Source organism: Elephantulus edwardii, unplaced genomic scaffold, assembly GCF_000299155.1.
Source record: "Elephantulus edwardii isolate Elephantulus edwardi_28Jun2011 unplaced genomic scaffold, EleEdw1.0 scaffold00110, whole genome shotgun sequence".
In the NCBI taxonomy this organism is placed as follows: domain Eukaryota; kingdom Metazoa; phylum Chordata; class Mammalia; order Macroscelidea; family Macroscelididae; genus Elephantulus; species Elephantulus edwardii.
This window is the reverse complement of record NW_006399860.1, coordinates 7,320,976-7,332,464: the sequence shown is the minus strand read 5'-3', so window position 1 is coordinate 7,332,464 and position 11,489 is coordinate 7,320,976. Positions and strand designations below refer to the sequence as shown.

The window sequence follows — 11,489 nt, the reverse complement described above, 5'->3', positions numbered from 1 at the left end:
CCATCCATCCTGATGCTACCGATTGGTCCAGTGGTGAGAATCTTTGTCTTCTTGACATTGAGCCTCATACAACTCTTTTAAAATTTGCAAAGCTTTTATCATCATACCAAATATTATTTAACTTTACCAATGTCATAACAAGAGGAGGATTTTTTAGAATAACAACTGAATCATCTTTGTTACTAGAGCTGATACAGCTGGAGATTTTGCAACGAGAACAACTGACATTATTTTTAGGATAATCACCAGTGATCGCAGTATTACCAATTAATAAGACATATGTTTTAGGTACTCAAGACATGACTCTGGCATTTGTGACATTATCTCCCTTACATTTATCTTTTGGAGTACAGGAAATATCTATTGAGTTCATATTTGCAACTAATTTCCATAATTCAGTTTGATAATTATGGTGAATAACAGTCCAACTTTCTTCTACTGATCCAACAAGTTCAAATCTGCAGTAACATTTTTCTCTAGCTGACAGGGAGAAGTAAAGGTGGATCTGGAACATATGTACTTTAAGATTTAGCTTGAATTTTTATTGTCAGAGTCAGCAATATCACCATCTTTATTTCTCTCAGACGAGACATCTTGTGCAAAGTGTACCAGCTTTTCAGAAGCCACCTTTTACTTTCAGTGTTCTGTGGAAAAACATAAACATAGCCTTGACCCCATATTAACACAGGGTTGGGTCTTTTTCATTGTTTTGTTATTGCTTCCTTCCATTTAATTTCAGCATACTTTCATTGTATGTTTCCCCATTGTCTGTATGCATCAGAACTTTTATAATCATCCAAAATTTTAAAAAAATTTAAAATAAATTGTAAATGAGAAATACAATTATTTGAATTTAGGAGATATAGTATTCCAGTTCCCCCTTTCTTTAAGTAATTTTTGATAGTAGAAAGAGTATATTTTACAATATACCTTGTTTTTGAAGATTGTAAGGAATTTTAGTTTTATGACAAATAGTAAATATTTATAAAAATTTTGAAAACTTTTGCTGGTATAGCTAGCAGCATTATCAGTCTTGATTCTTTTAGGAATTTCTAATATAGAAAAAGCTAATAAGCAATGTTTTATAACTTATTTAGTTGCTTTTTCAGATACACAGATAATACCATAAAACTGGAATTGATATTAATAATAACCTAAATAAATTGCAATTTTTTTAAATTTAGGAATATGAGCTACGTTTATTTGTCAAATATAATTTGGCAATGATCATCTAGGATTTACTTTGAAATGTGGAACAGGTTATAAACATTTTTCATATGATTTTACAATATTTTAGCAGTTTCTTTTAGAATATGAAACATTTTATGTAAAGATTTACTGTTAGCATGGTGATTATGATGAAATTATTGTGCTTTTATTAAATTAAAATTTATTAAACATTTATTAGCCAATTTATTGTCTTTCACTAAAGGTCCTGGTAAAAAGAATGAGACTTAATATGACTGATAAAAAATATGATCATTTCTTTGTCTTATTAATAATTGTATGTGAAGAAATAATTATAAAACTATAGAATTTTTGTTTTGATAATATTTACTATATCAATATTTGGAAGTGCATTAACTATATAAATTATACATGTTTATATATAAAACTATATACATAGTTTTAGTTTATAGACTGAGGGTGAATTATTAATACTTGCTTAATAGCTTTTAATTTGGCTTGTATATTGAAAATGATGAGCATTCAACTATTTTGAAGTCTCTAATTGGTTCAAAAGCAGCCTTTTCTCTGGAAGATCCAATAGTAAATATTGCAAGAGCATCAGAAATTGGTAGATTAACAAAAACTCTAGGAAATACAAATGAATTTTTATTTGCAAAATATAATAATTTATCTTTTGGATAATGATGAGTAATTTGACCAGGATAATTGGCTAATGCAATTATCCATTTTGAACAATATTGATGTAGCCAATTAACTTGTAAAGTATAATAAGGGATAATAATTTCATAAGGTCTTATATTAAAACATTGTAATGACTCCTACTTTGATTTACCAATTGAGACACAGTTTGTGGATAAATTTATAAAACCTTTTTTGGAGTTTGACAAATGTGTTTAATGTAATGGTGCATCTTGCAATCTTTTCGTCATAATTAATGCAAGATAAAGAACAATTTCTTCTAAAATATCAAAGAGGCGTTTTAACTCATGTGTAGTTAATTTAAGATCTAGGTGAATCCATTTTATGTCTCCAAGCAATTTTTGAAAATTATTTAAAGTAGTTCATTTATCTACACGAATTTGTAAATTTTGTGGAAATACACAATTTTTCACAATTTTAGTACCCAAATACATAAATTGCTTATTAAATTGAACTTTATCTTGAGCAGTAATTAAACCACACCATTAAAGAGATAAAAGAACTGACAGCCTTCAGAGCTGCTGCACTTTTTACAAACTTTTGACATAAGGTGGAGCTGTTGATCATTCCTTGGGGGAGTACGCTGAAACGGTATCTTGTAAATTAACAAATGGAGCTAGGACTGCAAAGAAAACTCCCATTTGAGACAAAACATTTCTTCCCCATAAATTTAATGGAATCCATGCAAGACAGAGAACAGAAAGAGATAGAATCCTGAACTTCCTCCAAAGCTTTATGAGCTTTTATAGTTAATTCTCTTTTAGAATTACGATTAATATTTCCAATTAAAATTTTAAATGAAGGTTAAAGGTCTTGCACAGTCAGTTCTTAACATGGCTTAGTTTAATTAATCTTTTTTAGTGATTTTTGGAAATCATTCAGTGTTCCTTGATTACTGACACAAATTTGAAGTCCTTGAGGTTCAACACAATTTTTCTTCATTCTGGTTTCCAAATAGATACACTAAAATTTACTTTTCTTTAAGCCTTTTACAACTTACTACACATCTTTAATTTAGCCTTTACTAACTTTCAGATTTTGGCACAACCAGACATTTTATTTTAAAGCAAAACTACTTTTATTTTTCCTTTTAAACAAAAATACATAAAACTTATTACCAGCCATTCTACTTTTTCTTTTGAACTTTATACCATGCTAAAACTTTAATTTTATTTTTAAAATGGTATTTTGTCGAGTAGTTTAGACATACTAAATTATTTTATGTGTTTACCACCCCAAAATGCCATAGTTTAATAAGTGCAATTTTAAATACTGCATACTAATATCAATAGTAATATTAATATTTTCATCAGACCTTTTTCAAAGCTAAAAAATAGCACATAATTTACTTTTTGTACTGATTTATAGAGATGATTCATCATTGAAACCGTTAATATTCCAATATTCCATTTTTTCCATAATTAGAAACACCTGTAAAAACGTTAAGACCTTTGAGAGGAACAGAGGATATGATCCATATAGGTAAAAATAAAAAGATATGTTCCTAAAGAGATGGAAAGAGTCTATAAGAAGGAAAGTGATTATCGAAATATGCAGCTTACACGCATGTAACCAGATTTAATACAGACAAGTATTATTTAAGAGGCTATAAAGAACAAAAAGTGGAGAGATTTTCTTTTTACTCCTACAGGTTTTCATTTAAAGTAAATACCGGATAAAATACGTGGATTTATGAAGGTGACAGAGGATGCCAAGAGCTGATTTCTCAAAGATCTGTTGAGACAAAAGGTCTCGTTTGGTGCCTTGAGACATTTGAAACATCTGCTCTTGGGGTTCCTCACCCCAAGATTTAGGATCTATACAGATATTAACTTAAATTTATCTCTATCAATTCAAGGAGAAGCAAAAGTTGAGCAATTATTTAACTGGTTTGTAGGAAGAGGAACAATAATTTCATTAGTAAAATTTTATTTATACCTTTAATATGGACCTGAAAACTTTGACTACTAAGACTATTACACTTAAATATTATTTCCATAGCTTTTTAACCAAAAGACACCAGTTCCTAATTTATACTTTTTTTTTTTGAGGGAGATAAAGTATAACAAATTAGCTACAGCACTGCCTTTGAATCTGACACTTTTAATATTGCCCGAGACTCTCCTGTTGATGATGGAAGCTAGGAAAAGTTCAAAATGCAGCAAAGGACCACTGCGACCCCATTCCTCTGGTACATCCCTCTGGTCTGGGTTGCAGGGGCTGGAGCATCAGCCGCCACAAATTACAAAAAGCCAGAGCATCAGCAGCCACCCAGATCTCCGGGCTCCTTCAAGAGGGTCTGTGCCTGCTCCCCAAGAATGGAGCCGCCTGCCTCCGCCTCCTCCCAGGTGCCCCTTTACCCTAGAGAGACACTTTCTTTCTTTGATTTTTTTATTAAACATAAAACAACCCCAAACACTTCAAGAAACAAACAAAGCAAGTGCACCTCCAGGCCTGCTCGGAGCCAGAGGCAGGTTGCACGGCTTCTGGGAGCGGAGGCCGGCCCAGGCCCGAGAGGAGGCGGAGACAGGGAGGGAGGCTTGTGAAGGCGTGAAAATTTTTTCTGGGGAAGATGGCCCCAGAGCTTGAAAAAGCCAAAAGTTTTTCTTTGTTCTATAGGGGGAGGAGCAAGGCAAGATGGCAGTCGTTCATAGCAGAGTTCTAACATTCATAATTCTTTAAGCAGCTCGATGTGCTGTTTTTTAAGTTGAATGGCCTCCCGGAGATTCTTAATTTTTGAAGTTAAATCCCTATTTGAAAGGATGGTATAGTCCTCTGGCACCTGGGATCCTGCATTAGCATCTGGCAATATGAAAGGATAATTCCATGGGGGATCAAAAGCAGGGCCTAACATACGTCCTTAAGAAAGAGGGGGGGGAATGGGCTAAATTTTTCTTTTTTAAACCTTATTCCTCTCACCTTTAATGAGTCTTTGAGACCTTGTATAAACTTTTCTTGTACACTAATTTCTTGTCCCATATTATCACTGCTCACTCACCTTTGAGATCCTCTATCCAATGGTAAGGGCAGTTCTGTAGAGATCTCTTCTTCAGGGACTAGCCAGTGTTTCCTATTCTCCAAGCAGTGTCCATCAATTTGCCCTTCGTGCTTTAACCCTTCTTTGGGTGCCAACTGAATCCGACCCTGTGGATTAGAACGTGTTCAAAAGAGAAAGAGTGTGAATTGGGATGACAAGAGACGCAGAAGAACGGAGGCAAGACAGATTCTGATCAAGATCTCATTTATTAAAGAAACTCGCAGCAATAAATAGGCAACTGTGTAGGCCAGGCTGCCACAGAAACCCAGCCCTAGGCTGTCAGTTTACAATAGAGAGGAAGGGGCATGCTCCAAGGCATTGAATTACAGGTACTGATTTAGTGAGGTAAATGTATTCCTCTTATTCCCAGAGATGGGTGGGGTGGCCTTAGGCTGAGCTCAGCCCTCTGCATGTCAGAAGTGAATATAGGGAATGAGGTCCACAGAAAAAATAGAGTTGTACATGTAAGAGCTAAGACCTACTCAGGATGGCTTCCTATAGACGTCTATGAGGTCGAGTTGTCTAATTGTATAGTTAGCTCTTCTGCATCTTTCTGGATTTTCTTTCAAGTTCTCTTGCCTTTTGGTGAGAGTGGTGTGTTAAAGTTCCCTACTATTATTGTGGTGTTATATTTTCTATCTTCGATTCTTTGATTTTTTTCTTTTGACAGTGTTTGGTGGAGCTCCCTGTTTTAGATAGGTTTGGGAGCAGGAGCGGCATCTGCTTTCTAAACAGCATAGCTCTTGAAACTATGATATTTGTCAAATGATGATAGTTATAGAAAGGCTTCAGGCCTTTTGTTCATAGGGTCTCTATGAGTCATGCTTGACTAGATGGCAGTTAACAACAAAAACAGCAACACCAACAAACATGGAGATATAATCTGTATTGATAAATACCATATTTTATCTTCTGCAAAGTCCTCTTCCCTTTCAGCAAGCAAGATTGTTTCATCTGCATAATACAGGTTGTTGACAACATTTATTCCAATCCTAATGCCACATTAGTGTGGAAGGAGGAGTGGCATCCACTTCCTTAGTAGCTTACCTCCGAAAATCCTATGAACCTGGAGAGAGGATGAAAGGCACCCAAGCTTCTACGACTCTCCTTCATAGGGTCACTGTGAGTCACCTGTGACTCGATGGCACTTAACAACAACAACAACAACCACAGTTCTTTTCATAGAATCCAGATCAATTACTTACTTGCTCAGCAAACAGATTGAATAGGTATAGAGAAAGGATACATCCCTGGTTTACACCTTTCCTGATTTTCTAGTATGCAGAGTTCCCCTGTTCTCTTTGGTCAACAGCTTCTTGTTATAGGTATAGGTTTCATATGAGCACAGTTTAGTGTTCCTACTTTTCTCAATCTCTTGTGATCTTCCATCACCTTCGTGAATCCATGCACTTTATCTGAACCTGAATCTTGAGCCTTATTGCAAAGAAAATACTACCAGCTAAGAAAGCAAAAGTGGATGGATCCTCAAAGTTCATCCAGCTACTCCCATTGATCGCAGCCTCTAAATCATCTTGCAATCCAGAGGGCAGAAAATACCATCAAAGTATCTTGTAACCGAAGAAGGTGTGCAGCTTCAATTAAAGACCACTGGGAAAGTGTTACCATGAAGCAGACAGATTCTACAACATTATATAGCAAATCTATAGGATACATCACCCACCTCTGAGAAACTATTCCGTTGTAACATCAGTGTAGTATTAATGGAGGAAAAGAGGCCCTAAGCCATAATAAGTCAATCCTGGGTCAGAAATTCAAATCTCCTAAACTCAAGGGATATTACCCACAGCAGAAGAAACTGGCAGCAACTTGAGGCAATCAGAATCACAGAGCCCAGAAAGATTGAAATATAAGGCATCAAATCAGGACTTAGATACGGGAGATAGGTGCTGAATGGAGTAGGTGGGAGTACAGGGAATGCTGTTGGAGCTAAGAAAGGAGTGTATCAAGACACATGTACCAAGGACAGGGATAACACTGAATTATTGGTTATTTCTAAAATTAGAAAATATCTTTAATATGCTCTTTTCCATAAAAAGCTTATCTGTCAGATGATGTTCTAAATCTGAGCATTCAAATTAAGGCAGACAAGGAAGAAGGCTTGGCCAATAGGGTGTGAGGTGATCGGATTTGGCCTCATATTTAAAAAGGCTTTTGGGCCCTTGGACCTAACATTTGTGAATCTAATGAGTAAAATAGGCTTGGAAGCAAATTTAGAGTGGCATTCACTTCCAAAAAAACAGACACTAGAACTCTATGGATTTGGAGGAATGATACAAGTTTTGCATTCAAGACTTTCATTCTTAAGGTCACTATGGGTTGTCTACAATTCTATGGTACTTAACAACAACAACAACAGCAAAAAGAAAAACATGGGGATAGTAAAGAAACATTTCATTCACCAAGTTAAAATTAAAAATAGTAAAATATTTTTGGTAATGTTTATTATCTGAGTATGCAGGAATATTTCAAAACTATAGATTCTTTAAATTGCCTTCTTGAATAAAAGAAAACCAAATCTCTTCTATCAAGGTAGATTTGGAAAGACAAGTCAGGACTCTGATCTCTGCTAGACATGAGATAGAACAAAAGGAAAAGGCAGAAAAGTTGAGTGGTCAACTTAGCTGCTCAGTCTTTTAACCTTCTTTTCATAAGTCAGAACATGCTCAGAACATGTGTAACTCAAGGATACAACATAAAATGGGTCTGTGCCATTTTCTTCTTGTAGAGTCTTCCTATAATTTTGTATATTGTTGTTATTGTTGTTAGGTGTCATCAAGTGGACCCTGTGAATCTCACTTTATCCTGTGCCATCCTCACAATCTCTGATACACTTGAGCCCCTTATTACAGATACACAAAGTATGTTCCATAAATATCATCCTCTTTAGCAAAGTCTTTCTCCAGTACTTGATTCCTTTGCCTTCTATAACTTACCTTACTCTAGGTGAGTTTAGAGGAATGAATGTAATTATGGTAATAATAGGATATAGTTTACCAATAAAAGATTTCAATATCATTTAATAATTTACTAAGAGAAAATATTCATATTTTTTGTATTTTTTTCCCAAGTGAATCCTTGTGATTTTCCAGAAATAAAACATGGATATATGCATAATGGAGATAGATATAGACCATATTTTCCAGTAGCGATAGGAAAATATTACTACTACAGCTGCCATCATGGTTTTGAAACTCCTTCACAAAGTTCATGGGATTATATAACATGCACAAAAGATGGATGGTCACCAAAAGTCCCATGCCGCAGTAAGTAAGCCTCTCTAAAATGATATCTGTTAATCTTTCAAAGAAGAGCAAAGAAGTGAGGATGATTGCATCTCTACCCTAAAACAGGTCATTAGGAAGAATGTTATCTGGGAAAAGTCACAAATAGATTTGTTCCCCTGTGAAGAGATATTTATGAAAATAAAATAAAAAGTAAAGATAGAAACTTTCTAAGATCACCTCCCAGCTTTATTTTGTACATGATTTAATTAGAACCATTAACAGAAATCCCATTAAATAATAGTGAATATTTCTCTATCAACTAGCATTTGGTAGTAGTATAACTTTTTATACTTTAATTTGTACATTCTTTTTTAGAGTCATACACATTTTATGTTAAATGTAACAAAAGTAATTTTTTTAAACTTCGTTACTTTGACCAAATTAATGTTTTTCATTTATTGTGTTTATGATCCTTAGAAAAATGCTATTTGTATTATGTGGAAAACGGATCTTTTCAGAATTCAAGAAACTATTTCTTTGAGGGTGACTCTGTAAATGTCTTGTGCAATCGTGACTACAGTCTTCCGAATGAACAGAACACTATTACATGTACAGAACAGGGTTGGTCCCCTTCTCCCAAATGCATCCGTATCAGTAAGTAAGATCCCAGAAGAGTTGCAATTTTATAAGGCCGGTATACATTTATCATGGCAAAATGCAAGTGTTAACTTCTTGTTTTGCAGGTAGAAATGATTTTGATTTTTATGCAACTGAGTTTAAATGCATGTTCAAATTTTTTGATATATTAATAAGGATATAGAACATTTAATTTCTCTTAAAATATTAGCTTCATTGCCGTTGTTATGGAACCAATTCATAGCCAACCTTCCAGTGGGATTTCAAAGGCTGTAAATTGCACAGGAGGAGATTACTTATCTTCCTCAGAGGGGCTGGTGGACTTGAATAGACAATAAAACACTGCCTTTAAGTTAACAGTACAATTTCCTACTAACTATGTCATCACAGCTTCCTACTAGTGTCACCGTACTCTTTTAATTATTGCAAATATTTTAAATTTTAAAAAATCTGGAGATCAACTCACATCCTTTCACACATGTACATTTTTTTTTCTACTTTCTAAGGGCCTTTGCCCTGTTATATGCATTTTAAATCTATTTAGGAAATTATTTCAAAAAATGTGCATAGATTTATATTTCAATTATCTTTGCTATACAGATTGATTTTGGAGGACATTAATAGCTTTAATTTGAGCCTTCCTACTGATGCTATCTATATATCTAAAATTTTATTAACACCATGTGAATTTCTGTGAATTGTTTTCTAATAGAAGTTTTCTCATGATAATATGTTACTGTAGGTGACCTTTTGTTAGAACATACTGATAAAAGACCAGGGGAGGGGGCAATAGTCAGAGAGCATTTTAGGTTAGTAGTGAAACTCCTTTCAGACTAGTGCACCAGGACTTAACTATTATAAATTGTTTCTTATAGATAAAATCTTTATTCTTACTCATTTAAGCTTCCAGAATGCTCTTTGGTGATTTGAAAACTCAAAAGATTAGTCAGTATTAATGCTATCATTCATGCTTATAGTTTGAAATGAGATTTTATTTGCTTACTTTTTAATTTCTTTAAGAGTAATGCTCCACTTTTCATAATTTTTCTCTGCTCTTTCTATCTGCAATTTCTTTATGTGTCTTAATACTTTCAAGAAGTTTTCCATTATCTCTCCTTTTTTTAATTTTTCACAATTCACAGCCTTCAAAGAGATTGCTTTAGATTGTTATTCTTAAAGATATTAAAGTTAAGCATTTTAAGAAGTTGTATTTTAAACTAATGTTTGTATAATATTTGATTGCTATTTTGTATATAATTTTTCTGCAAGTTAGTATATAAAATAGCTTCTGTAAGTCTTTAAAACATGAAACCTTTTTTTTGTTTGTTTTAAAAATTTTTATTAGGTTGTATACAATAATTTGTTTACATATTTCATTTATGTACCTTTTCTCCTCTCCCTCCCTTTACCCACCAAACTCTATGGCCAGGTTATTCCCCCTCTCCACACACACACACACACACACACACACTCTTAGCCTCCTCACATTCTCTCCCTTTCCCTCTTTGCATATCAAGAATGATATTTTTATATACATGAATGATCTAAATATAGCATTACTATCAAGTTGAAAGTGACCCATAGCTGACTCTCCAGTGTGTTTTTGAAACTGCAAATCACACAAGAGCAGATTGCCTACTTTTAGTCTAAGACATTTCTGGTGGATTCAAACCTTCAGAAGGCACTTTCTTTGGGTTAGCAGCACAGATCCCTATAGACTACACCACACTGATGATAAGTGACTTTTATTTAATATGTCTTAGTTTACGTATTTTTAAAATGCATTGTAGAATCACAATGAACACAAGTAAATTATATTTATTTTAAATGTATAATTTGCTATATTTTTTATTTATGTGTCTATACCCCCTGTGAAATGGCAAACCATGTAGTGAACTTAGCTATCACCCCCCAGAAATCTCTCTATGTCTTTTGGGATCCTTCTTGCCTGAACTATCCCATTGTCCTTGCTCAAAAACTTATCTGCTTCTCTTGCTTTTAAATTTGTTTCTATTTTTTATAAGTTGTATCTTCATCAGGATCATCAAAAGAAATAGAAGACAGAGAGAGTGTGAGGCAGAGAGAAATGGAGAAAGTCCTATTTGAAAGAATTGTCTCACACAGTTGTGGGATTGTTGGGATTTAGCAGGTCCAGGAGATGTACCTTAGGTGACAGGGTGGAGGCATGCAGGTTGGGATCTCCAAATTTGCAGATCACGTAACAGGAAGAGTGAAAAGTGTTGTTCTGGCTAAATAGCTATAGTTTTGTAATAGAACACCCTGTATATATGTGTGTGTGTGTGTGTGTGTGTATGTTTATATATGTGTGTGTATATATATATGGGGGCGTGTATGTACATATATGTATATATACACACATAAATATAGGGATCTCTGGTGGCCTGTGGTAAGAAGCTGCACTTTGATCCCCAAGGCATGTGGTTCTAATTCATCAGCTCCTTTGTTGGAGAAGGATGGGCAATCTCTTCCTGAGTAATTAATTGCCCCTGAAAACTGCTGGAAGGTCAATTTTGGATTAGTTACGACTCCATAGTACACAACAACAATAACAACATAAGTGTATGTGTGTGTATATTGCTGCAGAGGCTACAAATTGCATAAAAGGAGACTGCCAATCTTGTTCCTGTGGACATACTGATGGATTCTTTGAGGCCACACCA

General features: G+C 34.3%; 1 protein-coding gene across 1 annotated transcript in view; it reads left to right on the top strand.

Annotated features, from left to right (window-relative positions):
* Positions 1-11,489, top strand: part of CFH (complement factor H) — a 256,291-nt gene that overhangs the window by 183,227 nt on the left and 61,575 nt on the right. The window lies entirely within an intron of this gene.